Here is a 25,908-nt window from a genome sequence, read left to right as displayed (position 1 = left end):
ATCATGAGAGACACAGAGAGAGAGGCAGAGACACAGGCAAAGGGAGAAGCAGGCTCCACACAGGGAGCCCGATGTGGAACTCGATCCCGGGACTCCAGGATCACAGCCTGAACCAAAGGAAGACGCTCAACTGCTGAGCCATCCAGATGTCCCTATCTTAATTCTTAATAAACATTTATGCCATTCCCTGCAAGTATTAAAAAAAGTAAAATTAGTGTATACTTTCGTGCCTAAAAGTAACCAAGGCTAACTCAGGAGCCCACCTTATAGAATGATTTTTGAAGTTTTGCTGCTTTACTCTATCTCAAGTGTATCACTATCTGGACAAATTCCTGATATCCAAGATAGTAGAAAATGTGTTATTTCACATAGAACCTTTGAGTTCTGTTTAGTTGATATTTGATCCTTGCTTTTTTTTAAGAATGAGGGATCCCTTAACCATTTGATTGTTTTTAAAGAGTTTAAATTAATGCAAAAGGATCTGTTCAAAATTGTTTAAGTTAACATAACATTAACATATTAATGATAACATATATATGTATTACTGATTTTTTAAACTTTTTCTTTGGAATTTTTTCTTCCTGAATAACTGAAACTAATAATAATGTCTGCATTGCTGTTAAGAAGCCCTTACATCTGAAAAAACAATGCTATCATTAATTGCTTCTTTCCTTCCTTTTTTGGCCTGGTTGGTTATGACTGCAAAATTTCTAATACATCCCCAGAATGCTCCACGAGTAATTTGTTTTAAATGATTAATTGGTACTATTTTTAATTACCGTTCTTTATTTGCCTCCCTAATTTCTATCTCTGATGTAAAATCTTGGGAGCGGTCCATTTTATTTTTTTAATGAGTAAACATATGCTCTACGTATATACTATCATTGGACATTGGATGCTGATTTCAACTATCAAACATTCAGAGAATTTCAAGACTTTTTTTCTACTAAGCAACTTTTTCAAAAAATATAAAGTTCTTTGGATTCTAATTATTGCAGTTCTGAATAAATAGCTTGTGATGCAAGTTAAATCCTATGAAACATTGAATGAATATGTACAGTCACGAACACTTCCTTAACCAGGAAATGTTAAGATTAATTCAGATCAACCTCAAAGCAGTAGAATAATAAATTATTTTCTGGTAGTATCTACTAAGGAAGCATACTGGCATCTTTGATTTACTTAAAAAGACATTATTCTGAGGTAATATTCCTGAAAGATTTATTTAGGAAATGAGTATTCAAATGCCCCTTTTTTGAAAATGTGTGGAAATACTAATGACAGAAATGGTTTCTATATACTGGTGGCTAGGGCCAGAGATACAAAATAACTTGCAACAAGTAGGAAATTGCTGCACAAAATATTATCCATCTAAGAAACCAACAATACCCATGTGAGAATCACTGATACAAGTAAGGAGTAGGAGTAGGTAATATAACAAAGTGTCATTAGATTTCCATGACTGTATTACCATGACCATGTGAGACACAGTCTTGTATTTTCATGTATGAAATAAATTAGAAATTGGCAAATTGCCCTTATGCTTCCCCCCACCCCAGGTTATTTATGGTCATGTCCATTAGAGAGGAACACTGATTTTTCACTTCTTGAATTTCTATAGATAGATATATTTTTTTAAAAAATATGGCAGGAGGGCATCTAGGTTCTTTACCAGGGAGGAGAAGTGATATGTTGGATTGACACTTTTAGAAGAAGGAACTGAAAATATGCCTTAATTTTTCTTAGATTTTTAAATCTACCTTTTAAAGGGGCGAGTTTGTGGTAAATTTATGTGATAAATATGTGGTAAATGTAAATATTATTACCTTTCAGGGAAAACTTGCAGTTTTGAGTTTAAATACTGGGGTTTGAAGTTGAAGTATCTTCAGTCAGAGACTTTAGTCACATTTTCTAGTTCAACTTTTGCAGGAAAAACACTGATATTAATTTGGCAAATATAACTGAATTTCTACTAAAACACAGAAATTACTTCCTTTGTGGAACTTATTTTCTGCTGGAGGGTGATAGGTAAAAAACTAAGTACATGAATTATATAGAGTATTAGGAGGTGATGAGAGCCAGCAAGCAAAATAGGATATGGAAAAAATATGTAGATCAGAATAAAGCAGTAATACTTGTAGATATCGTGACCAGAGAAGGTCTTATTAAGAATGGGACATTTGGGGATGCTTTGGTGGCTCAGTGGTTGAGCCTTCAGCTCAGGTCATGATCCTGGGGTCCTGGGATTAAGATTCGCATTGGGCTCCCTGCATGGACCCTGCTTCTCCCTCTGCCTGTGTCTCTGCCTCTCTGTCTCTCTGTCTCTCCCTGTGTCGCTCATGAATAAATAAATAAAATCTTAAAAAAAAAGGGACATTTGAGCAAAAGCTGTGAAAATATTTTTTGACTAAAGTGACAGCCTCTTTATGTAAGATCAGCTGTGTTACAAAAATAATCTAGGAAACCAGTCTAATTGATACATTTATTATTTTGTGAATGGGCACTTTTATTTAAATCTTCATCAGCTTTAACATACCTTTGGTAATTTTTTGTTGATTCTTGTTTCATCATCCTAAACTGTCTTTCACAGTGATTCGGATACATAAATGGCATACAGAATCCCAGCTAGTGCCTGGATGTTCAGTATTCCTGAGGTTTAAGGTATATATCACATTTCCAAATGAATTGAAGTGGAAGAGGCCCAAAGGACATGTAATTAATTTAGGAATGTTGATTCAGATACTAAAAAGCAAATAACTGACCAAGTTACTAATTTTTTCACTCACATATCCAGCCAACCAACATTAATCATTTATTCACTGTACCCCAAATAAAAATTTTATGGGAACAACTGGGACTGAGCAGAAAGGCAGAGGTGCAAGGTAAGGTATAAGTGACAATGTGACCTTTAGGATATGATATAAAGAGTGAGAAAAGAATTGCTAGATGGGACACCTGGGTGGCTCAGCAGTTGAGCGTCTGCCTTTGGCTCGGGGCATGATCCTGGAGCGCTGGAATCGAGTTCTACATTGTGCTTCTGTAGAGAGGCTGTTTCTCCCTCTGCCTATGTTTCTGCCCCTCTCTCTGTATCTCTCATGAATTAAAAAAAAAAAAAAATCTTGGGGCATCTGGGTGGCTCAGCAGTTGAACATCTACTTTCGGCTCAGAACGTGATCCTAGGGTCTCAGGATTGAGTCCCACATCAGGCTTCCCGCAGGGAGCCTGTTTCTCCCTCTGTCTATGTCTCTATCTATTGTGTGTGTGTGTGTGTGTGTGTGTGTGTGTGTGTGTGATGAATAAATAAATAAAATATTTTTTAAAAAATCTTTTAAAAAAAGAGAAAGAATTGCCAGATGAAAGGTCAAGCTGTTGGGGACAGCAGGCAATGGTGGGAACATGATAGTGTAAGAAAAGCCCACAGAAAATAATCATGAACATGTCCGGAAGGTCCTGTCACGGGGAGAGCCTAACCACGCAGAACACTACAGGTGGACAATGTATAAAGAATGAAAGAGGATAGAGTAAAAAAAGGAATTTGTGGACAGATCTTGAAAGGCCATTTATGGTCAAGCTAAAGATTTTTGAATTTTATCTGCAAAGTTATGGACAGGTTTTTAAGCAGAGATATGACTTGATCAACTTTATTCTTTATAAAGATAATGTTGGTGGCTCTATAGAGTCAATTCATTTGGTTAAGAACAAATATCAATCAAACTGGCTGCTTGGCATCATGTAGACAGCATAACTGGTTGATTGACTGAGTACTTCACATTTTCAGCCAGTTGTTTTGACATGTGTATACATAACCTCAAAATAAAAAAGGTATTTTTAGCATGCCTCATTTAGTCCATAATTCTTTATGGCAGCTATCTTTAAGAGTTAATTCTATCACAAAATTACAAGTACAGATTTCATATATGTTTGTGGATGTATATATCTTTGTGTCTGTGAAATCCATGTATATATATATCAAAGTATATATATATAATTTTGATAAAGGTAAGTATTATGAAGCATGCAGGCCAAAAATAATATTAACAATCAAATAAAAAATAAAATCATAAATTAAAATAAAATAAATAAAATCATAGGTTATGTTAAGTAATGGAAGTTAAATATGATAAAATAAGAATTTTAGGCTGCATTTTATGCCATCATTCAATTGATACATTCTTGAACTTCCTACCCAGTAGGAAATAGATAATTCATTTATTTTTACCCATAAAATTCTAATCATCTAAAACTGATCCATATTTTCTTGCATTATTTATAAGTCAATTTGAGCAGGAAATTAATTATTTTGAACATCAGGAATAAAAAAGTATTACAAGAGATGTAAATCAAACTTCATAAGGGAGATAAATCAAATTAAACATAGATATGAACTTGATGCTAATATCTGTGTTCATTCTAAGTGGGAGTTACAGGAGTAAAGAACAGAAAGTTTTCAATACTTCAGTTGAAGAAAACATTAAAGAATTTTGGAGTTTGTCCTTATGATGTCTGATATCATCAGAATAAGGAACTACAAATCAATAGTTGGCCAATTGGTAGAAATGCGAGAGACCAGATCGTGTGGTTGAAGTCACTAAACAAACAAAATATAAGGCTGTAATGGAAGTAAGGCATATGGATGCCAGAGAAGCAAACAATAAATGCTCACTGCAAACATGAGTCTCAATAATCCTAAATATCTTTGAGACATAGATAACTAAAGAGACCTCAAGTATTTGATATGCACTCAACTTCTCTTATTAGTCACTAATATTGTACAATATCTCCTCTAATAGATTTTAAAACTCGGTGGCAAGGATAGTCCCAATTATACCTGTTACCTTGGTATAATAATTAATGGCATTCTGGCTCCCTCTCAAAAACACAGTAATTTGGGTGATAAGTTATATGATCATATGATCATATGATTATCTATAGTGTGATACCTTTCTAACACTTCTTTTTGGCTATCCACTGGCCTTTACCTTTTCTCTAGGGCTCTGAATAGACTCCTGGAGAGTTAGCATTGAAAGTCTTGACTTTCAGTTACATATGTGAGTCAAGTAATAGTCTTCTTCCCATCAAAATATGATGGGAGCATGTTGGCTGGTGAAGAGGCATATATAAATCTAAAGCATATCCTTGGCTGTAACATGCATGAAATACCAGAATCCATCTGTGGATTTTACAGTGCTAATTGACAGGTGCTGTAACTCATAAAATGTTCAGAGTCCACAACAGATAATCAGAGCACCAGATGGGACTTGCCCAACAGAAACTTCAAAAGCTTTTCCCCTCTCTCTAGGAAATTACCAAAAATATTTATTGTAAAATGTTATTTGTCATGGGGATGGAAAGTACATGAATTGGAAAGGAATTAAAACAAAACAAAACAAAACAAAACAGCCCATTTAAACTCAGAATTTATAATCCATGAATTTGGCATTACAGTGTCATACCTAAACTCCTGATATTGCCAAGTATGCTTTAAATTTTTATCGCAGTATATATGCATATGAAGGATAAATTCATTATATGACCATGCTATATATACCTATAAATATAAATGCTTACAACAAAACAGCTTTTACCATAGTCTTTATCATTCATCAACCTACAATGAAGAATTGACTATTTTTAACATTTTACATTTCTCCATACTATACTTACACTTCAGTATTAAATGTTAAACATTATTTACTGTCTTACCAGTAGAGGAGGATACAGTTCTCTTACACCATATCTGCTCTTGTTTTCCAATATACTCAAAACAATATTATCACTAGCTAAAGCGATACACATTATTTTTATTTTGATTGTATTCATTAGAGTTCAAAATGTATGCTGAAATTTTTCATGACTCCACATAGCATCCAAATTTTATATTTTTAATATCTATGTGCAATGTGTTCTTTGGTAAAAAAAAAAAAAAAATCCTCACCTAACTTTTATATCAGTTATGACTAGGACTCTGGGCCCCTGATTTTTTTTTTTTAATGTTATAAAATTAACTTTATTTTTAGAGGAATCTTAGGTTCACACCAAATTGAGTGGGAAGTACCTAGAAAGTTACATTATACACTCTCCCCTACTTATGCGGCAGCTTCTCCCACTGGCAACCTTCCTCACCTGAGTGATACATTTGTTACAATCCCTGACCCACACTGAAACCACATTTTCACTCAAAGTTCATTGTTTCTATTATGGTGCATTCTTGGTGCTGTGCATACTATGGGTTTTGACAAAGGTATAATGACATGAGTCCCCCTTTACAGATTCATGCAGAATAGTTTAGCTGCCCTAAAAATCTTCTGCGCTCTTATTCATCCTGCCTTCCCCGTTAGCCCCAGGAAATCACTGATCTTTTTTACTGTCTCTAAAGTTTGCCTTTTCCAGAATGCCATATAGTTGGAATCATACTGCAGTGTTTTCATATTGGCTTCTTTCACTTGGTAATATGCATTTAGGTTTCCTCCATGTCTTTTCAAGGCTTGACTGTTCATTTTGTTTTAGCACTAAATAATAACATTCCACTGTCTGGATGAACCACAGTTTGTTTATTCTTCACCTATTGAAGGACTTTTCGGCTGCTTCTAAATTTTGCCTTATGATGAATAGGCTGCTATAAATATTCGGGCACAGGTTTTCCAGCTCAACTGGGTAGACACGTTTTTAACTCATTTAGGAGAATACCAAGGAGTACAAATGATGGATCATATGGCAAGAATATATTCAGTTTTATGAGAAACTGCCACGCTGTCTTCCAAAGTGGCTATACCAGTTTGCATTCCCACCAGCATGAATGGGAGTTCCTGTTGCTCTACATCATTGCTAGCGTATGCTGTCGTCAGTGTTGCAGACGTGGACTGTTCTAACAGCTGTGTAGGGGTGTCTCCGCATTGTTTCAATTTACAATTCCCTAATGACAGGCGGTGTTGAAAGTCTTTTCACATGCTTATTTTCCATCTGTATATCTTCTTTGGTGAGGTGACTGTTAAGATCTTTGGCCCATTTTTAAATCAGGTTATTTGCCCTCTTATCATTGAGTTTTAAGAGTTCTTGGCAGATTTTGTTTGAGTCATTTATCAGATGTGTCTTTTACAAATATTTTCTCCCAGTCTGTGGCTTGACTTCTATTTCCCTTGACAGTGTCTTTGGCAGAGCAGAAGTTTTTATTTTTAATGCAGTCCAGTTTATCAATTATTTCCTTAGTGGAATTATATCAGTTTTTCTGTGATATATAGACACTCTGTTATTAGGTGCATACACATTAAAGATTTTTATGACTTCTTTGAGAAATGTCTCCTTTATCATTATGTAATGCCACTCATTATCCCTCATACTTTTCCTCGTTCTGAAATATGATCTGTCTGAAATTACTGTAGCTTTCTTTAAATTAGTGCTAGCCTGGCATATTTTTCTCTATTCCTTTACTTTTAACCTACCTCTGGCTTTATATTAAAGTAGGTTTCTTACATATAACATATACTTGTTTTTTGTGTATATTTGTTTAGCTTTCTCTATCTTTTGTTTTACTTAGACCACTAATATTTGAAATGATTATTGATACAGTTGTATAACATCTCCCATGGTTTATAACTACTTTCTTTTTTTTTAATTTTTATTTATTTATGATAGTCACAGAGAGAGAGAGAGAGAGAAAGAGAGAGAGAGAGAGAGAGGCAGAGACACAGGCAGAGGGAGAAGCAGGCTCCATGCACCGGGAGCCCAACGTGGGATTCGATCCCGGGTCTCCAGGATCGGGCCCTGGGCCAAAGGCAGGCGCTAAACTGCTGCACCACCCAGGGATCCCTATAACTACTTTCTATTCTTTGTCCTATTCTTTGTTTCTTTCATCCCCCTTGCTCCATTTTCTGTCTTCTCTGATTTTAGTTCAGTACTTTATATAATTCCATTTTTCCCTGAATTGTCCTATTAATATGCTTGTTTTGTGAACTATTTTTGCCTGCCTTAGAGTTTAAAATAGACATTTACAATGAGTCTAGGTCCAGGTTCAAGTGACATTACACCATCTCATGAACACTGCAGGAGTCTTATCACAAAATATTCCCAAATCCTTCCTTCTGTCCCTTAGAGAATTACTATCATCCAATATTCTAGAACTTATCCATATGTTATAACTTCAATAGACATTGTTAGATTTATTACTTTGAACATTTATTTATAGATCAAATAAGAGTAAGAAAACCAAAGATTTTATTCATATTCATTTATTTCTTCTCCCAGGCTTTCCCTTTTTTAAATGTAAGATCAAGTTTTATAGTTTTAAAAATTTCTCCATAAAAAAAAGAATTTGCCATTTCTTTCAGTATAGGACAGCATCATTTTCTTTCTCCTTGAAGAGCTTCTTTTGCCATTTCTTACTGGATAGATAACTTGTCCATTTGTCTCAATTGTTTTTCTTTGTCTTGAGAATATATTTTTCTTTATGTGGATTTGAATTCATTTCAATCATGTGGAATTAAATGTTTTTATGTTTTATTCTTTCAATACATTAAAATTTCATTCCACTTTCTTCTTGTCTTCATGATTTCTGACAAATCTGCTTTAATTCTTATGCTTTTTCCTTTATAGGTGGGGTGTTTTATTCCCCTTCTAGCTGCTTTCAAAAGTTTTTGTCTTTGAAGTTTAGCTGTGATATCCTCAGTTGTAGACATTTTACTTTATATCTTGCTTGGTTCTCTGAGCTTCATAGATCTCTGGTTTGACATCTGTGATTAGTTTTGTCAGTTTTCAAAATTTTTATAAATTTTTAGTCATTATTACTCCAAATTTTCTTCTGGTGTGTTTCCTTTCTTCTCATTTTGGTAGTCTCAATTATGTATAAGTTGCTCTTTTGAAATGTCCCACCATTTTTGGATATTCTGTTCTGTATTATTATTATTATTAATCCATTTTCTTTGCAATTTAGTTTTGGGAGTTATTATTGACATATCTTTAAGCTTACTCATTCTTTCCTCAACCTGTCCAGTCTAATGATGAATTCATCAAAGTCATTTATCATTTCTGTTACAGTGTTTGATTCCTTTCACATTTTTATTCTTTCTTAGTGTCCATCTTCTGCTTATATGACCCATCTGTTCTTGCATGTTGCCTCCTTTTTTCCATTGGAGACCTTAACATGTTAATTATAGTTATTCCAAATGTTCTGTGTGATAATTGCAAAATCTGCATTGCATCTGAGTCCAGTTCTGATGCTCACTTTGGGTCATCTTCATTTTCTTATTGCTTTTTAACATGTACTTGTTTTGTACTTATTTTATTGAAAAGCAGATATAATATACAAGATAATTAGGGTGGCAGTTGGGCTATGCTTACTGTGTGCTACAGCTATAGGTGCCAGGGGCTTTGTTTTCTTCTTGTGTCCCTGTTTTTGTCTCCACCGTTTTCTTTTGCTTTTCCTAAAAAGTCCTTCTTAAATAGAGGTTAAGACTTGCAGAAATTTCAGTTGCAATCCAGTGTTATTATACCACAGTCTTGCTGATGTCATAGTAAGCAGTGGAATAGAGAAACATTTTACAATGTTATGATTAAATTTTAGTCATAAAATGCGGATGGTCTGTGTCCCTGAGCGGTTACTTCAAGAAAGTTACTTTGATTTTACTCCCGACCTTAAGAGAGACAGGAAGGTTACAGAGGGGTGGAGGAAAAAAAAAAATGCCCTTTCCTACAGATCAATCTCTGAAAAAAAATCTCTTTTTCCTTGGAAAGTTGGCCTTTATTAGGAAGAATGCTCTGGTTTCATTATTGCAAAATTGTTCACTTTTCCCTCCCCTGTCACAGACATGAGGTGATTTTTGTTTTGGCTTTTAACGGTAAGAACCTTATTAGGGCCTAAAAGTAAAATCCACAGAGGGAGATCTTCCACAAGATTGTGGCCTCAAGTAAATTCTCACTTTCACTCTAGTCTGCATGCAGTCTCTATCCATGTATCAATATTACCAATAAGTATTCTTACCAGTTGAGGGCTCCGGAAGCTTCTGTTCCAAGTCAAGAGATCTCAACTTTGGTTCTCCATATTTGCTTATTTCTCCAGATTTCAGGGTGGATGTTTGTTTTTTTACATCTATTATCTGATGGGTTCAAGAAAAATCCTTGATTTTCAGTTTATATAACTTTTTTCTTACTGTAAGTATAGTAATGATGGCTTCTATCTTTTTACATGTCAGAGCTGATATTAATTTCCTTTAGATTTTTATAAAGCAATTGGATTCATTTTCTTTGAATGATCTTGTACTTGTTCTAGGAAGGCACTTGTACAAGTTGTACCATAGGCCCCAGTGTTGGTTATGTTCAGGTTAGTTCCAATCTGAGTACAATCACTTCTATAAAGAGGCAGATCCCGTCCCGGGACCACTAGGGTGCTAGAGTCTTCTCTCTCTTGTTTTCTCTAAGCATCATTGGTGCAGGCTGTATACCCTGGGGATTCAGGGTTTCATAGAAGGTAAGCAATCATGTACTAGCCTACATTTTTCATTTTAAAATATTTTGTTAGCAAATATATGTTTCATTCATTAAGAAAACTTTGGCTACTGTGATTCACAAATTAAACATCTACTGATTATTTTAATATATAATGTCATTGAAAAGCATATTTTTCAGGTATACATTTTATATATATATTTTTTATATGATCTATTTGTATTATACATATACACATATATAGTATATATATTTATATTTTATATTCAAAGAAGTACTTGATGCTGACTTACTGATATAAAGAATGAAATTATGAAAAGAATCTTTAGCTTAGAAATGTGTTTCTCATTTTGTTTTCCTTTGGTTTTGTGTTATTGAACCTGTATTGAAGTCATTTTCCCATGTTTATGACAACTCAGACAGTTGCTATGGCGAATAATTTAATGTCACAAATTTCAACAGAAAATTAGAAACTTATATTACCACAAGTAAAACCTTTTGTCCTATACACAAAGACCTCAGTTATTAATTCTGTCAACACTGATATTTTCTGTCATCTCAAAAAAGTTATTAAAGCTGAATTGACCTCATAAACAATCAGAGATGAAGAGTATTTCTAGAAGGGAAGTTGTGTTTAAATACAAATAGTTTTGAAAACTGGTAGTCATAGTAAAGATTGCTGGCAACAAAACTGATAAAAAGATTTATGTTACTATTTTGGATTTACTAGTGGGTAACTTTAAGTACTTGAAAATAGGTGATATGTCATGGAAATTAATTAACAACACTGTATTGACTCTGCATAAGCTTTTTAAGTGAAACAATTCCTACCACCCCTTCATTAACAACACTAAAGTCACCTACAAATAAAAAAAATCATAAATGTCTATTGAATCAATGAAAAAAATAAAACCTATAAAAGCAAACATCTTACTAAATAATGGAATGGAGAAAGCTGTGTATAACAACTTGTAGACTGTTATTCTGTACTATGTGGCAATCTGTAAACATAAATGTTACCTCCAAAAGAAGGAGAAAGAAGAAGAAATAGAAGAGACCCAAAGAGCTTAAAGAATTAAAAACAAGGGATCCCTGGGTGGCGCAGCAGTTTGGCGCCTGCCTTTGGCCCAGGGCGCGATCCTGGAGACCCGGGATCAAATCCCACGTCAGGCTCCCGGTGCATGGAGCCTGCTTCTCCCTCTGCCTGTGTCTCTGCCTCTCTCTCTCTCACTGTGTGCCTATCATAAATAAATAAAAAATTAAAAAAAAAATTAAAAAAAAAAAGAATTAAAAACAAATTCAACTCAATTATGCAGAAAAAGAATAGACAAAATGCAGTAAGCAGTGAGGGGGAAATAAGAATGTTAAAAGCATCATTAGGTAAATTAGAAATTGCAAAACCAATAGGAAAGCTATGACAAAGTCATCTGAACAACAACAAAAAGCCTTTATAAAATCCTTCCATATCTAATAAAAATCTGAAGGAAGTAAATGAATAAATAACAATAATAATATATTTAAATACATACGAATTTATGAATAGAATATATGGCATGTCTTTGAAGAAATGTTCTCTAATTTTTTGTGGAATTGTATGTTTGTTTTATTTTTCTGACAAAGGACTTTAATATCTGGTAACACAAGACTTAGAACTATTGTTGTTTGAAAATGTAATTTATAGAAATGTATCAAAGAAGGCACAAATATAGTCATGAGCTTTAAGCACAGGTGTTTATGGCATCATTTTATCGCAAATATACTACAGTTACTATAGCATAAATATATAAACAATAGGTACAATATCTATAAATGGTAAACTCTACACTACAAATAATGTTCAATAGCCAAAATTTTATTGTGAATTTTACAGAGAAAATAATTTATCATCATAAATTTCAATTTCATACCATGAAGGTGAAAATATATTAAAAGCTTATTAGTAATGTTTGAGCAAATATTTATTTTTGTAATGAGAATCTGTCATTGTTACTCTTCTGCTTATATTCCAAAACATGGAATTCAAATATCTGCCAGTATTATATGATGTTTTAAATGGTGAAGTCAATACATCATTTAGTGGAATCTCACACATAGTAGAAGTTTTTATTCCCTCCAACCAACCCCTGGGTATTCCAACTAATATATTCTCTTAGACATCAAGTTTACAACTCAAATTCAATGAGTCAATGATAGAAATATTCCCACCAAAATACAACATTTTGTTTGCAGAAAGTTATATATAAATTGGCAGATGCCCTATATTTTATTTATGTCTCTTAATTGAATGCAGGCTTGATATCCTACAAATACTTATTTAAATTCCTGAAACTATGAAATTAAAATTACACTATATATTAACTAGTTGGAATTTTTTAAAAAGATTTTATTTATTTGTTTGTGAGAGACACACAGAGAGAGAGAGAGAGAGGCAGAGACACAGGCAGAGGGAGAAGCAGGCTTCATGCAAGGGAGCCCGATGTGGGACTCGATCCCTGGTCTCCAGGATCACGCCCTGGGCTTAATGCAGGCACTCAACCGCTGAGCCATCCAGGCGTCCAACTAGTTGGAATTTTTCAAATATTGAAAAAAATAAGTGTTTGAAACCAAATTGCTATACAAAAGATGAAAACTAGATAATAGCCTTTGTCTATATTTTTTTGTAAGATAAGAATATAGTTTCCTTCAATTGGTCTTATTAATTAATATATCTGGATCAATGTATTTAGAGGCACTTACCCTTTGCCAAAGTAAGTTATTCTGAGTTGTTTAATCTCTCATTGCATTAAAAGGTCATTTATTTATTTATTTATTTATTTGCATTAAAGGGTCTTTGAAAGTAAATTAATAATAATAATCTAAGTCTTAAGTGTACATTTTAACACTAATAGTTTATTTGCACACCTGAAACATATGGTAATTATCAAAGTACCACCTAATTATGGTTACCTCATGAGTTTTTAATTTTATAGTATAAAGGGTATTTCAGCAGACACTAGTTATTAATATGTACAGTTAAATACACACATGCATGTGAACGTGCACATACTTCTATTAAACTCTTTCAAGAATTTTTAATCTGATACAAGACAGAAATATTATAACTAAAGGCACTGAATTTAGACCATAAATAAACACTCTAGGAGGAAATTCTTGGGATAATTCTGAAAATAGGTTGGAAGATTTCTGTGTGAATGAAATTTAGATCTCAACTTACTTTAAATGATTGTAACGGATAGTCATGAAACTTATTCTGTTACAAGTTTCAGATTTAAGATAATATATATTTTTAACATAATGGAGTTATCCAAAACACTTTAATCACCTTATTTCATCATATGACAACAAAATTACCCATATTTTAATTTTTATGTTCATATAAAATAAACATTGTAAAATATCTGCCTTGCTTACAAACAGATATAAAATGCAATGCTTCTTAAAATAAAAGAATTATTAAAATAAATGAGAATGGCGTAGTTGGTCAATTTTTAACTTGGAAATAAGAAATATAAGTAGCCTAGGTCATTATATATATTACTCAAAAAAATAAACGATATTAAATGAGAAGTGCCGTAGAATTATAAAAGCTTTACAAAGAAAGTTCCTTCCATCTTTCATTGTTATTCTCTAGGCAATTTAAATACACTTTTCACTCCATTACACCAACATTTATATTGTGTGGATCATAAAAATACCTTGCTGTCAAGTAAGTTTTATGTATCATTGTTGTCCAGCATCTTAACTCTACTTTATTTCAGTATCTTAAGTAACTGCTTTCCTCTTATATAATCCCTAGTAATATAAATCTTTTTTGCTTAAGAAATAATAAAACAGGCTAAATAAGTTGTGAAAGATATGTTATCTATGAAAAAAGCAATTCATAAAAATACTGAAATACTTAAAAATGACAAAGAAATGACTTGTGTGATTCTTCTCACCTCAAATTTAATGTTAAAAAAGAGCACTTTTGCTGAACTTGAAGATGGAATTGAAACTTGCAAAGCTATTTGTCTCTACAAGTATAAAATAATTTCAATATCATAACAAAAAAACCTTAGCAGATGTATAAAATAGCTCCTCAAAGGCTGAGTATTTCTAAACTTTATTTTTCTATTTGATATTCAATCAATGCTATTTTGTCCCAAAATATTGTAGTTCAATTAGTTTAACAGGTTCATGAATTGTGTATACATTGTTGTAAATTTTGACAGCTTATAGCTTCTCTGTCATTGGTAGAAACAACAAATTGTTTTAATGTGATTATAGATTATATGGGGATACTTTCAATACCATATATGTTTCTGTTCTATAGTTTTCATAATTCAGTAAGAATATTGCTTTTAATCATAGTTTCATTACAAAAAATTTGGTATTCCAGGATCACGGCAAAAAATTCATCTTCAAGTTAGCTAGGGCTAGTCCATGTCCTCTGCTATCATATGTAGCTTTTCCCTACAGATTGTCGCATACTCTTTCCTACTTGGATAAGTGGTCCATGGAACACTTTGGCAAACATCCATTTACCAGATGACCATCAGGCATTACCAAATCTTAGCCTCTTGGCTATCCCATCCTGATTATTTTCATTTTCTTTACAGTACTGTGGACTAAATCTTGTTCATGTATGATGGAATTTTTTTGAGCACATCTACGAATTTCTCTTTGTCCTCTACAAGATGTCTTTGTATAAGACTAAATTTTTAAAAGTCTGTTTAGCATAATAGTCTGTTAAATCATTACACTAACTTCTATACAGTCACTCCTCCCATGATCTTATAGCTTTAAAGACACTATCTTTGGGTAGCCACATGAGTTGATATAGCTTCTGGTAATAGATTCAGCCTACAGAATAGTTATTTTTTTAAGATTTTATTTATTTATTCATGAAAGACACACACATTGAGAGAGAGAGAGAGAGAGAGGAGGCAGAGACATAGGCAGAAGGAGAAGCAGGCTCCATGCAGGGAACCTGATGTGGGACTCGATCTTGGTACTCCAGGATCATGCCCTGGGCTGAAGGCAGGCGCCAAACCACTGAGTCACCTAGGGATCCCCCCAGAATAGTTATTAATAGCATTACTATTTTCACATTTATTTATCTATCTATTTATTTATTTATTTAAATTTTTTTAGAAGATTTTATTTTTTTATTCATGAGAGATACAGAGAGAGAGAGAGGCAGAGACACAGGCAGAAGGAGAAGCAGGCTCCATGCAGGGAGCCTGACTTGGGACTCGACCCCAGGACTCCCCCGGACTGCACTATTTTCACTTTTAATATAAATCCATCATAAACACTTGTAAAGCATAATTTGTTATTAAAATGTCCAAAATATGTGTTCATGGCATGGACATTTATTAAGCTGCAGAGCCATAATTATGGGGTTATCCTTGATGGTGATGAGAATTAAAATTGCTAGATTGAAGGGGTTACATAAGTAGATGCCAATACAAATCAGTAGATGCCTTGTTCCTACAAGGAGCAAGGAACAAATTTTTATAATTTTTTAATTATGTACTTGAAAAACATTGTTTTTTTATTTATTTTTATTTATTCATGAGAGATACAAAGAGAGAGACTAGACATAGGCAGAGGGAGAAGTAGGCTCCCCGTGGGGACCCCGATGTGGGACTCGATCCCAGGATGCCAAGATCACGACCTGAGCTGAAGACAGAAGCTCATTCACTGAGCCACCCAGGTGCGTAACACTGTGTTTTTATTTAGCAATAGAAATTGGACAGCATGTGCTAACTTCTGAGATAAAGGAAATCTTAGTATGAGTTCTAAGATAGTTTGACTAATATTAGGAGAATTTTGTGCAATATGATTTCAATTTCCGGAGAAAGACCCTGAAATAAAGGGGTCGTTAAGATCATTTACTGGGTTACAAATGAGACCTAAACAAGTACAAAAAGATTAAGATCATACTATGCTGGGATGCCTGGGTGGCTCAGCGGTTAAGCATCTGCCTTCGGCTTGGGGTGTGATCCTGGAGTCCCGGGATCAAGTCTCACATCAGGATCCCTGCATGGAGCTTGCTTCTCCCTCTGCCTGTGTCTCTGTCTCTGTCTCTGTCTCTCTCTCTCTGTGTCTCTCATGAATGAATAAATAAAATCTAAAAAAAGAATCATACCATGCATATTTTAAGACCATAATGCTATGAAGCCTGAAACCAACAAACAAGAAAAAATTTTGGAAGACCACAAATACTTGGAGGTTAAAGAACATCCTACTAAAGAATGAATGAATTTACCAAGAAACTAAAGAAAATTAAAAGAAAAAAACATGGAAGCAAATGAAAATGAAAACATGACAGTCCAAAAACTTTGGGACACAGCAAAAGTGGTCAAAAGAGAGAAGTGTATAGCAATACAAACCTTCCTCAAGAAGCAATAAAAGTCTCAAATACGCAACCTAACCTTACACCTAAAGGAGCTAAAAAAGAAACAAGTAATCGTAAAGCCAGCAGAAGAAGGGAAATAATAAAGATTAGAGAAGAAATAAATGATATACAAACAAACAACAACAGAACATATTAATGAAAGTAGGAGCTGGTTTTCTGAAAGAATTAATAAGATTGGTAAACTCTTAGACTTATCAAAGAGAAAAGAGAAAGGACCCAAGTAGATAAAATCACAAATAAAGAGGAGAGATCACAACCAACACCACAGAAATACAGTTATAAGAGAATATTATGAAAAATTATATGCCAGATTGAGCAATCAGAAGAAATGGATAAATTCCTAGAAACATATAAACTAACAAAACTGAAACAAAAAGAAATATAAAATTTTAACAGACTCATAACCAGCAAAGAAATTGAATCAGGAATCAAAAATCTCCCAATAAACAAGAGTTGAGGGTAATGACTTCCCAGAAGTCTACCAAACATTTAAAGAAGTGTTAATAACTATGCTTCTGAAACTGTTCCAAAAAGTAGAAATGGAAGGATAACTTTCAAAATCGTTCTGTGAGGCCAGCATTACCTTGATTCCAAAACCAAACAAAGACCCCACTATGAAGGAGAATTATAGGCCACTATCCCTGTTAATGTGGTTGCAAAAATTCTCAACAAGATACTAGCAAATCTAATCCAATAGTACACTAAACAAACTATTCACCATGATCAAGTGGGATTTATTCCTGGGCTGCAAATAATTAATGAAAGAATTAATGAAATAATTAATGAAAGAAAGGTTAAGAACCATACAAGCCTCTCAATAGATGCAGAAAAGCATTTGATAAAATGAAGCACTTTTTCTTGATAAAAAACCCTCACAGGGAGGCCTGCATGGCTCAGAGGTTGAGCATCTGTCTGTGGCTCAGGGCATAATCCCACTGTCCTGGGATGGAGTCCCGCATCAGGCTCCTCACAGGGAGACTTCTTCTCCCTCTGCCTATGTCTCTGTCTCTCATGAATAAATAAATAAAATATTGAAAAAAAAACCTTCAACAAAGTAGGAATAGAAGGAACATACCTCAATATCATAAAGGCCATACACAGAAGACCCACAGCTAGTATCATCTTCAGTGGAGAAAAACTGAGAGCTTTTTCTATAAGATCATGAATAAAACGGATTTCCACTCTTACCACTGTTATTTAAGATAGTACTGGAAGTCCTACTCCCAGCAATCAGACAACAGAAATAGAAAGTATCCAAATTGGCAAGGAATAAGTCAAACTTCCACTATTCAAATACAAAATGATGCTCTATGTAGAAAACTTGAAAGACTCCACCAACATATTGCTAGAAGTGATACATGAATTCAGCAAAGTTGCAGGATACAAAATCAATGTACAGAAATATGTTGCATCCCTCTACACCAGTAATTGCTGCAGATCCAGGATAGTCTGAGGCAATATATGAAGAAAGCTTCAGAGTCTCACTGAATTTTAATCTGGGGGACAAGAGGACTGTGGCTCGGACTCGGACTTGGACCCTGAGGGTTTGTCTACTCCAGTTTTTACTAAGAGAGCTAACAGGTTGGATATGGGAATGATTGACTTTTGGGAAGCAGAGAAAAACATGTTTACTTCAAAAGGTAAAAGAATAGGCTATTGAATCAAGGAGGGTGGAGTGGATGATCTGTATCTGGAGAACAATATGGTCAAGAGTCCGTGTGCCAACTCAGGATCTCCCATATCCCCAGTGTGCTGAGGACTATGAGATTCAGTTCTTAGGCTCCACAGCTGGTTCCCCACAAATAGTGAAGCAGCAGAAAGAGAAACCAAGGAACCAGTCCCATTTACAATGGTACCAAAACCCATAAGATACCTTTTCAACAAATGGTTTTGGGACAACTGGACAGCAACTGTGGGCGACCACGAACTAGCTGGAGTAACTGAACCAAACCAGGCCTGGACTTGCATCCCTCATTCACTCAAAAGGCTCTGGAGCCTAAAGGGTGAATAGTTGGTAGACACTTGAGAAAGGGCTTGAGCAATGGTACGTGATCACCCACATAACACAATAGATACAACTTATTCTGACCTGGTCATAAATGTAAATAACGGTCTGTCTGTCCTTGCTGGTCTGTTTACCATACCTAATATTCCTTTGAAGTATGCACATCTGGAGCAACAAGCTTATCTATTTACCAAGGTCTTCTGGCACCCCAAAGGGGTGAAAGGGGAAATTTAGAGGGTTTCACAAACCTGCTAAAAATAAACACCTTCTTGGCTTTGTTTTGCTCATGCTATAAAATGTTGTAAAACCTTGAATAAAGCTGGCACTGCTTGGACATCATCCACTGTGTCCCTCCTGTCTCCATCTCTTTACTTTTCTTTTATTTTCCTCCTCCCCTTATCCTCAGGACCCTGATCGTGCTGCCGAAGTGCGCGCGACAAGTGGCGTCCGAACAGGGACCTGAGCACATTCAAGAGAGGCGCACATACAGGTAAGTCGTCGCTGACAATCAGGTAAGGGGAGCCCGGTTACTTAGGGCCACGACAGGAGTAAAAAAATATGGGACAGTCGCAATCTATGGAACAGGTCTTCTTTATGACCGCTTTGCAGGCCCTTATGAAGCGAGAAGGGTACAAGGTCTCTAAAAAGGCCTTGCAACAGTTCTTTTGTACTGTATCAGACTTGTGTCCCTTCGTGGTCACCCACAAGCAACATAAAGAAGAATGAAACTAGATCATTTTCTTACACCACACACACACACACACCTCAAATAGATAAAGGACATAAATGTGAAACAGGAATCCATCAAAACCCTCGAGAAGAACCCAGGCAGCAACCTCTTCAACCTCACCTGCAGCAACTTCTTACTAGACATGTCTCCAGAGTTAACGGAAACAAAACCAAAAATGAACTATTGGGACTTCATGAAGAGAAAAAGCTTCTGCACAGGGAAAGAAACAATAAACAAAACTAAAAGGCAACGTACAGAGTGGGAGAATATGTTTGCAAATGATAAGTCTGATAAATGGTTAGTCTCCAAAATCCATAGAGGACTTCTCTAAGTCAACACCCCAAAAACAAATTACCCAGGTAAGAAATGGGCAGAAAATATGAATAGACACCTTTCTGAAGAAGACATCCGATGCCTACCAGACACATGAAAAGATGCTCAAAATTGCTCATCATCAGGGAAATACAAATCAAAACCACAATTAGATATCACCCCACTTAGGTCAGAATGGCTAAAATTAGCAACACAGGAAACAATAGATGTAGGAGAGGTTGCTAAAAAAGGGCAAGCCTCTTGGTGGGAATGCAAACTGGGGCAGCAACTCTAGAAAACAGTATGGAGCTTCCTCAGAAAGTTAAAAATGTGGGATCCCTGGGTGGATCAGCGGTTTAGCACCTGCCTTTGGCCCAGGGTGTGATCCTGGAGACCCAGGATCAAGTCCCACATCATGTTCCCTGCATGAAGCCTGCTTCTCCCTCTACCTGTGTCTCTGCCTCACTCCCCCTCTCTCTGTGTCTCTCATGAATAAATAAATAAAATCTTTTAAAAAAAGAAAGTTAAAAATAGAACTACCTACCACCCACAATTGTTATTTACCCAAAGGATACAAAAATACTAATTTGAAAGGCACATACACCACAATGTTTATAACAGCACTGTGAACAATACCCCAAATATGGCAAGATCCCAAACGTTCATTGACTATTGAAAGGACAAAGATGTGGGCTGTGTGTGCATTTGTGTGTGTGTGTGTGTGTGTGTGTGTGTGTGTGCATACATGTGTATACATATACACACAACAGGATAATACTTAGCCATTAAAAGTAATGAAATCTTGCCATTTACAATGATATGAATGGAGCTAGAATGTATTATGCTAAGTAACATAAGTCAGTCAGAGAAAGACAAATACCATTTGATTTCATTCATATGTGGAATTTGAGAAACAAACAGATGAACACAGGGGAAGAGGGGAGAAAAGACAATGAAGCAAACCATAACAGACTCTTAACTATAGAAACCTAATTCAGGGTTGTTGGAGGGGATGTAGGTGGTGGATTGGTATTAAAGAGGGCACTTGTGATGAACACTGGGTATTGTAGGTAAGGGATGAATCACTAAATTCTACTCCTGAAGCCAATATTACACTGTATGTTAACTAACTAGAATTTAAGTAAAAACTTAAATAATAATAATAATAAATGAAGGTTTAAAGTAAAAAATATCAATATATCCAGAGTTCCCCACAATGACCAAAGTTAGGATTAGTTTATATTTTTTATCTCTAGAGGGTTTTCTGAAAACAAGTATAAGATTATATTGAGACTTCATACAGAATTATGGAGGGAGCAGGTTTGAAGCACACAAACTCCTAACAAATAGAAAAAAAGCACCAAAAGGTGCCAGGTTGGTCAAAAGTGTGTTTTTAGTGTCCTGAAGTCCCTGACCACTAAGAGAATATGAATGGGCTCCAGTATCAGTGGCTGGACCATCCTTGACCCACAGACTTCAACAAAACAAACTGAACTTATTTAATGAATTACCAGGCAAGAAATGTTCTCATGGAAATTCAAAGCAATGTTTTGACCAATCTCCTTTTATTGTTCACTGATCTAATAAGACAATCTACCATTAGTTTTCAGGTTGGCTCAGACTGGATTGGAAGCTTTTGGAGCCTATATCTCCATTAATTCTCCATGAAGAAGACCATCCTTAAACATTATGCAGATATCAGAAAATCCAAGATAAAACAAAAACCCTTCTAGATGAGGTATTGTACAAACAGATGAATAAACAAAAGCAAATGTAACAAAACTAATAATAATCAGATTATAGGCAAAAATATTTACAAATGGTTCACCTATATTGGATAATTCTTCCTTTGGAGCAAGCAAGAATATACTTTACCTTATAGAGAGTCTCCACATTCACCCTCTGCGTTGTCATATACTTCACGTAAACTGATCCCGGGCAGCTCTACAGACATGACTGCCATACTATCCCTGCTTAATTTCATTGTAATAGGCGCTAATATCTCCTATATTATTGCTTTTTTCCCCTTTGTATGAAACTTTTTAAATTTTCTTTTATTTCTATTTCTATTTCAACACTACCTTGTTAAAAACAAAATAATAAGCCCCAAATGAAGTCTTTCCTCCTAAGTCTCACATCACCAAACTTAGACTCAATTATGGTTTCACCTCTCCGAGAAATGGAATCTGAAACCAGTCAATCAGGAATAGCCTGATCAGCCTTAGTTAGGTCGTCTGCCTAATAAAACCCCTGACATCCCTAAAGGAAAGTGAGCTGGTAATAACAAAACTGTTCTTTTTTCTTAGATAACTTGCTTTTTTTCTGCTCCCGTCTACCTATACAAGTCTTTGATTAAAAAAAAAAAAAAAAATATATATATATATATATATATATATATATATATATATATATATGTATTATTTGAGATTGAGAGAGAGCAAGCAGAGGGAAGAGCAGAGAGAGAGAGAGAGAGACAAACAGGCTCCATGCTGAGTATGAAGTTCAAGCAGGGCTCCATCTCATGCCTCTAAGTTCATGACCTCAGCTGAAATCAAGAATCCAATGCTCAACTGACTGAGCCACCCAGGTGCCCCTAAAGTCTTTGATTTTTACAGTTCCTTGGAGCTCCTTTCTATGTGCTAGATTACATGGTGCCTGATTTATGAATCCTTGAATAAAGACAGTAAGACCTTCAAGATTTATTCAGTTGAATTTTGAATTGTGTTTAACACCTTCTTTTAATATTTTGCTTATATTTAACAGAGCTGCAGGACATTTCCATAATCATCCATGCCACCAATCCTGCTGCTCCATAAAAAAGTGAATAAAAGAATCATTCATTGTTTGGATCCTTTAGTTTTATGCTGCCTATTTTTGCAATTATTGCTTGCCATCCAAATTCTATAAGAGGTACATTTAAATCTTTTTCTATCTCAGTTTGGTCCAAATTTCAATTTATGGGGGCGCCTTGGTGGCTCAGTTGTTGAATGTCTGTCTTTGGCTCAGGTCGTGATCCCAGGGTCGTGGGATGGAGTCCCCGTTCAGGCTCCCTACAGAAAAGCCTGCTTCTCCCTCTACGTCTGTCTCTGCCCATCTCTCTGTGTCTCTCATGAATAAATAAAAAAAATAGTTAAAAAAAACCAAATTTCAATTTATTTACAGTGTTTGTTTATATTATTCAAGTGTCTAAGGATACTTATTGTCTCCTAATTATATTAAGATATTCTATGATTTTCAATTTTTAATTCTTTTTGTTACATTGTTGTTGGTTTCAGAGAGAAATGAAGAAATAGGAACACTTACTTTGTTTACTTATTTGTTTATATTTTTAAAAGATTCATTTATTTAAGAGAGAGAAAAGGGGGTTCAGAGGGACAAGCAGACTCTCTCCTGAGCATGGAGCCTGAGGTGGAGCTCCAACCCAGGATCCCCAATCATGACTTGAGCCAAATTCAGATACCCAACCAAGCCACCCAGAGTCCCTTACTTCACTATTTTAATGGAGAACTCCCTTTATTATTACTGAATGTAAGAAATAAAATTTGTCCTTTGTCCAGATTATGATAAAAAGCTGCAGTCAACTGCATGAATTTATACTAGCTGAAAATCACTGAGAAACACATTTTTTCCTAATACTGTTGGTTTTTCACTTAACTTACTATTAAAGTCAAAGACAAATGGAGACCAGCCTTGAAAATTCTCTGAGCAGACACAGTCAGTCTAGTCATACAAGCAAAGCTTAATTTGGTTTATTTTGCAAGCCTAACTTAACCTGGGTCATTTCTTGCTTATGTCTCAGAAATCCAATTTCCTATTGTTAAAGAAAAGTCTAATATCACCAATTGCTTTGAAGAAGAAACAGTCATTTTTTTCTCACTATATAGGCTGCTTTATAACAGTATATCTCTGAGCCTCATTCCATGTTTTGGTTGACTGCTCCCCTCATTTGCACACTTTTTTTCTGTGTGCACAATAAACTTTACTATTTGGTGATTCATTGGTTTTACTTTGGCTATTTTTGAACATTTGGCATTTCAAAATGTCATTTTTTTGCAAAAGTTTTTGGCTTAAATATGGCACATTTAGAAACATAAAAGTAACATAATGTACTACAATATTGACTTTCACTGTCTTTTGAAGTTTTCTGCAATTTACCCTTTTGTAGACTATTAATTCTATTATAGATTATAAAAATGCATAAAGGACATTATAAGGAAATCTTAATATGGTTCAAATTGTATTATTTCATGAAAAAAGCCCATTGTAAATGTTAAGAAAAAGATAGATATGAATTAAAAATATATCACAACAAGGTAATAAAGGTAATAAAGGTAAAGGTAATAAAAATATGCTGTGTTATTTTAAGAGACTTAGGCTACTACAATTGTTTTGTAAAATGCAGTGGAACATATGCATAAGAATGAAATACTGTGTGTATTGTAAAAAAACTTGGTATTAACTGGAACCATGCCATGCAAGCATAAATGAAATATAACCTCTAAAACATTTAATAGAGAAGATTAACAAGAGAATATATTTTAAAAACATTTATTTAAAAGACCAGGGGCTCCTGGGTGGCTCAACAGTTGAGAGTCTGCCTTTGGCCCAGGGCATGATCTCAGGATTCGGAATCAAGTCCCACGTCAGGCTCCCTGCATAGAGTCTGCTTCTCCCTCTGCCCATGTCTCTGCCTCTCTCTATGTGTCTCTCATGAATAAATAAAATATTAAAATTAATTAATTAATTAATTAAAAAACTCGACAACCTTTATGTATGAAGTTTGAAACCCCATCAACAAAATAATCACTGATGGTTTGATTAGTTTATAGATAAAATATTTTACTTCATTAAGAATATTGATATGTATTTATCAGGGACAAGACAACTCATTATAAAACATTAAGAAAAACAGATGATGTGGGCCATCCATGAAGGGAGTAGTAGAGAAGTGTTTGATAATGGAAAGCATAATTGTAGTGAGTCATACCATTACTGAATGTAATTATGCATATTAGAGGATGTGATATGAAAGCAAGGAAGCATGTGGAAAAGAATTTTCTGGGGACGCCTGGGTGGCTCAGCAATTGAGTGCCTGCCTTCAGCTCAGGGTGTGATCCCGGGATCCGGAATCGAGTCCCACATCAGTCTCATTTCAGGAAGCCTGCTTTTCCCTCTGCCTGTGTCTCTGCCCTTCTCTCTGTGTCTCTCATGAATAAATAAATAAAATCTTTTTTAAAAAAAGAATTTTCTGGACCAAGGAGATTATTTGAATTACAATAAACAGAATGCTAAACAATTTTGAAGAGATGTAGTAAAATGATTAGAAAATATCCCTTTGTCTTTAGATAGAACACAGTTAATAATTATGAATATTGGTGCTCAATGAAAACAACAGTAGCTAGTGTGGTACAACTAATATAAGTATTTGAATAAGAATATGGATTTTTAAGTCAAATATTAACTACCATTTAAGGCAAAAAATTGAAATGAGTTGGAAATGGAAATGAATGGTAGAATATAAAATGCTGAAGTTAGAATTTCTTTTAAGGAAGAAATTTAAGAAAACTCATATCTATATCCTACTTTGTTCACTCTGTATGGATATGCTACAATATATTATAATATAGTATATTATTACATAATGTACATATTTTATATTGTGCTATAATATGATATAGTATATCTTATTAACACTTTAGATATGAAATCTAAAGAAATTCAGTTAAATTAACTTGTATTATTATTAAATGAAAGACATTAGTAATACACATAGAGGTATTTAAAAACCAACATATTACATGAGAAAGACAATAGAGTTTTAAGCTTACTAATTCATGGCTATGCTCTAAACCAAATTTTAAAAACCTATTCTCTGTTTTGTAGTTTATAGAAAAGTATTTCCTTTAGATATTTGATAAGAATTACAAACACAAGGGTAACTGGCTGTCATAGTTGGTGGAGTGTGTGACTCTTGATCTCCAGGTTGTGAGCTTGCACCCTGCACTGGGTAAAGAGATTATT

Source organism: Canis lupus, chromosome 8 (assembly GCF_048164855.1).
Source record: "Canis lupus baileyi chromosome 8, mCanLup2.hap1, whole genome shotgun sequence".
NCBI lineage: Eukaryota > Metazoa > Chordata > Mammalia > Carnivora > Canidae > Canis > Canis lupus.
Note: the sequence above shows the minus strand (reverse complement) of the source record.